Here is a 5,626-nt window from a genome sequence, read left to right on the forward strand (position 1 = left end):
TCATTTTATGCAAAGAGGACACGTATATGAGTATATCTGTCCAAGATTATATCTTAATGATATTAATCTAAGAAAAACATCATTTTATTTGGTTTTTCCATGAGTTTAAATTCAGTGGCGACTCTAAGAATTTTGTTCAACGAGGTCATTAAGAAACTTGAACCAAACAAAATTTAATAATAAAAAAAAAGAATTTGAATATATTGAGTTATTGAAAAAAAAAACGCAAATATGTGAAGTTTTACAATTTTCTTCTGGGTTTTCATATTTTAAAATCATTATAATATAATTTATTATCAATTGTCATTATTTATTGTTAATATTGGTAAGTGTGGCCATTTTATTTTATTAAGTTTGTATAATATTTTTAATTTTTATGAAGTTGTCATTATCTATTTGTCATTATTTTTATAAAAAAATATATATATTTCAAATTAAATAACAAAACTCAACCCATTGTCACTATATTAAATTGGCCCACATAACCACATTCATATCCATACATAAATAATACACTAAGTATCTACATAACTAATAAAATGCTTAAATAATTACTAATTTTACTAATTTGGTTCTTGAATCACTAACTTAATAACAAAAATTTATTTAACATGATAATAATATACACACATGTAACAAATCCTCCATATTTTCTAATTATTAAATTATATAAAGTTATATTATATTTGTAGTACACAACACACATTCACATGCATTACAATTCATACAAATAACATAATAAAAATTAAAAAATAACACACACAATCAGTAATAGACACACACTCACACATATAACATAAATTTATAATAAAAAGAGACATTTATGACTTACAAATATTCTCTTCTTACTCTTAGAGAGACATGTGATCTATGTTGTTGTTTGATTTTGGGCTGGGCTAATATGTGGTTAGGGTGTGCAAGATTTAAGTCAAAGTGTACAAACATATCTTCAGGGGTAAACTATACTAATAAAAAAAAAGTTATATATAAATTTTAAAAAAAAAAAAAAATCAAGTCAGGGGTTTCAATTAAGCATTAAGTAACGCCGCCCATGGTTTAGATGATGCAAATTAAAACACATGTTGAAAATTTGATGAACAATTCATGAACATGTTATATATTTTATGGGCTGAATTCATGATTTATGACATATTTAGCTCATAAAACTAACCTAGACTCATAAATTTACGTATCTACATGAGATATACACGAAAATCATGCTCATATGATTAGTTACATTGTTCTAAACTTCTAATTAATGATTTTAGTGGTGGCCCCAGGATTTTTTTCTAAGAAGGTCAACAATGGTGGAACTAGAAATTTATCATGAGAGCAAATAAAATAAAAATTAATTATTAATTATTATTTTTTACATGTGCAACTTCCATATTATATACATTATACAATAATCTAAAATAGTATTCTAAATTTAATTTTGTATAAATATCAGTAAGAAAACAACTATTGAATTCATAAACAAATATAATTAAATAACTAATAATACAAGTGTTCAGTCTCTTGAAATTAGAGTAAACACTTGATATGGAAGAATAATCATAGCAGGTGTCATGGGCTTAACCCGTCAGTGCGAGCTTCGACTGACGGGCCAATTACGGGTGACAGACGGAATCATGCTGACGGGACCAAGATAAACCGGGACTGAAGGCTCCGGTTCTAACCGACGGTTATTCAAAGCTCCTTGGTTACTCGTATAGCAAGAAGGTGACGCCAACTTGGCTGAAGGGGAGAAAGAAGGCTGACGGTTTCGAGGCCGACGACTCTGTTGAAGCTAAGACTTGGCCAACACGTATGGGAAGTTGCTTGTGTTCCATGCCCCGTATCAGAGTCCTATAAGGAAAGGATCCCGCAATCCACGCTTATGAGGATTCCTATAAGGAAAAGACTTCTACTCCAAGAAAGAGAGGTCCACTCTCTACTACTATAAAAACCCCAATACCCTCATAAACCGAGGTACGCACAATTAACCCCTCTCTAGCACTCTAGAGTTGAAAGAAGTTCTAACTTGACTTTCGGAGGGTATTTGGCCGGCACCACACCGGTGCTCTCTGTGAGGTCATCTCCTTTTTGTTGTGCAGGTGTTGTTTCGAGCGTACAAGCATCGTGCAACTTACTGGTGAGATTTTCGGCATCATAAACACTAAAAGACTTTTTGAATTTGAAAATCTATAGATTATTTATTAAATTACTTGATCAAATAGAGAGAAAAACTAAGAAAACGTAGAAGGGAAAAAGAAAGATAGAGAGAATGAGAAAAAAATCACAGATATAGATACAAATTTGTTAGTTGTAACAATAGTATTTTTTTTTGTTGATGAAGAAAAAAAATGCAGGGAAAAACAATTTTTTTCTGTTGTCAATGAAAAAGTAAGCCAAAGTCTTGGAAAAAAAGTCTTTTTTTTTTTAACAAATGCGCAAAAATTTGAAACATTTTTTTTCTTTCTTATAAAATTAAATATTTTAAGAGTAGTTTTATTGACACAACACTTTCACAACAAAACCCATGTGACAAGTTGTTAAAGGTAGGAAAAAAGTGATGTTAGTTGTGGATCCTGATAAAAACCAATTATAACTTATCACTTAACATATTTAATAAAATTATCGTGAAAATATTGTGAAAGTAACATTAAAATAATCATATTTAGTTTGGTTTAAACAAAATTTAGAGTTAGGGGTTCAAAATTTTATTTCAGGGGCTAAAAAAAAATTATTAAAAATTATATATGTGGCCAGGTCGGGGGGTTCATTTGAACCCCCTGACCTTAAGGTAAAGCCGCCCTGTTAATGAATCATGAAAAGTTGTGATGCATGAATATAATGATTATGGCACGAAAACAACAGAAAATACAGAACTTTAAATCGTACAATTAAGAACACAATAAATCCAAATGACATGTGATAACTAATCAAATAAACCCTAATCTAGCACTTGTTTTATATATTTTTGAGATTTTATGGAAAATAAAGTGTGCTTGATATATAAAGAAAACCATGTTTAAATGTAAGAACCCACCCTATCATCTAAGGAAACAAAATTTGAGGAGCTTGATGAATGTCAACCACCAATTTTGAGGTATTCTCGATAGTTGGAAAGCGATCACAACTCAAATAGATTAACGATATTAAGCTTGTTTCGTTAGCTTTTTTTAACATTGTTTCTATCATTTAAAAACAAACTGCAGTGAAATTCAAATAAAATTCTAATTTGATTTATTGTCTTATTTTATTTTTTAAATACATCTTAAAATATTTTCTAAAAGTTTACCCAAGCACACTTTAAGTTTTTTTCCCAATTGAATCAATCGGTCATGTTCAATTTTTAAAACTACGGGCTTAAGCATATGACCGCCTTAGAGCATTCACATCAGTCCATGTATAAGTGTGTATAATAAAAAAAATACTCAAATTTACACATTTTTGTTCAAAAACAGCCCACATCAGTCTGTTTAAAATCTTGCAAAATTTTTTAAAATTATCCATGAGCTACAATACCCATATAAATTTACACAGACACTGTAGCATGTGTATATCATTTTTTTATAGTTTTTTTCTCTCTCCTCGGTACTGTAGCACGACTTTGCTTGACACCGTAGCACTGTAACATTGGGTTAAAGAAATTAATATTTTATTTGAATAAATGTGTATAATAGACAAACTGATGTGGGTGTTTTGTAAAAATAGGCGTGTAAAATAGAAAAAGTAAGTTTTAGACTTGTAAAATGAAAAAAAATTTCCACAGACTCATATGGATGCTCTTAGAGCATTCACATCAGCTTTTTTATAAATGTGTAAAATATACATTTTGACAACTTTTACACAATTTGAATAAAAAAAACACTCCACATCAATCCGTTTAAAAGTGTGTAAACTTTTGTAAAATTATCAACGAGTTATAGTACCCATATAAATTTACACGGGCACTGTAGCGTGTGTATTTAGCTTTTTAATAGTTATTTCTCTCTCCTCTCTACCTGATTCTCACCTCCCTCTCTCTCAAGCGTTGTGCACTCTCTCTTTCTCTCACAAAAAACCCACTCCATCCTTTCATCCTCAGTTCTCTTTCCCTCTCTCACATCTCTCTCTCTTGTTCAAAGCATGCCACTGGAGTTCACAGCGTGGCGAGATCAGCAATGTGGGTAACAGCGTGGCGAGATCGGCGCGTGGTGTGTGGCATGGTCTCGATGGTGGCGGTGTGGGGTTGGGTCGATGATTGATGGCAGTGACGTAAGGAGGTCTCGATGGTGATTTAATCTGAGTTTATGGTGTGGGTTGGTCTTGGTTTGTGTGGGTTTGCTTGGTCTGGGTTGATTTGGATTGTGGGTTGATCTGGGTATGTGTGGAGGCGTGGAGGCATGGAGACGATGGCGTTTTGATCGGCATTGATTTTTATTTGTGTGGGTTGATCGGTGTTGGTTGATCTGATGTTGATTTTTCTTTGATTTTGGGTGGAGATCGAGTGGGTTTTGATGGAGTTTTGATCAACGTGTCTGGAGATTGGTTTCTGATTTAATGGCTTTCGGTTTCTGATAATGGTGGTGATGGTGGCTGTGGGTCTGTGAGAGAGAGGGGGCAGTGAGGGAGTGAATAATAAAAAATTATAAAATAATGAATATTTTATTGAATAAATGTGTAGAATAGATAAACTGATGTGAGTGTTTTGTAAAAGTGGACGTGTAAAATAGAAAAAATAGGTTTTTTCGTGTAAAATAGACAAAAAATTTATAAAAAACTGATGTGAATGCTATTAGATCCTAAATTTGTTAAGAAACATGAGTTACTAGCCACTATTTCTTTGTTCTGGAGAGCATGAAAACTATGAAAAATAGATTGTCATGACCTTGCATCTATTCCTGAATTATTTAAAGGGAAAAGTTAATAAATATTATAAGGGTTTTGAATTACAAAATATTTTAAAAGAAAAATTTATTGGAGAATAAAAAATAATTAATTTTTTTAAATTATATTATATATTTTTCATAAAAGTAATGTCAAAATGACAAAATCTTTATTTAATGCAATTCTTAGAGTCTATTCGTTACTGTTATTTAAATAATAGTTTTCAGTATTTAAATAACATTATATTTATTTTCACTCTTTTTTACCTACATGTATTTTTAAAAAATACAAACAATATTAATAAAACAACATTACCAAACGGATCCTTGTTTAAAATATATATATATATATATTATATATATATAATATATATATCAAATAACGAAGGCGGGAAAGTCGGGAAGACAAGAAACACATCCTGAAATTGTGGTCAGAATGGACATAAGAGTCAAACAATCACAAAAAGTGTAATTTTATAGGGGAAAGAGCTCTATGCTTGACAACCAGACATTGCGAATTTGTGACCCCTCCCTTCACTTTTTAGTTTTTTAATTCCACCTTCCTGGCCCCCAATAATTTACCTTGGATTATGCCGTCGACGTCGTACACCTTTTGATCGCAAAAATACATGCGTTCATACTACTTTCAATCGAGTTTTTATAACTTTTTTTTATATGATTTGTTTTACTTTTATTATACACTAATTATAACATTTTGTGTTTTTAAACTTTGTTTTCAAAGCATCATCTTATCATTGACTTAAGAGGTTTTT

The sequence above is a fragment of the Quercus suber genome, unplaced genomic scaffold (genome assembly GCF_002906115.3).
Source record: "Quercus suber isolate HL8 unplaced genomic scaffold, Cork oak 2.0 scaffold_462, whole genome shotgun sequence".
NCBI classification, from domain to species: Eukaryota; Viridiplantae; Streptophyta; class Magnoliopsida; order Fagales; family Fagaceae; genus Quercus; species Quercus suber.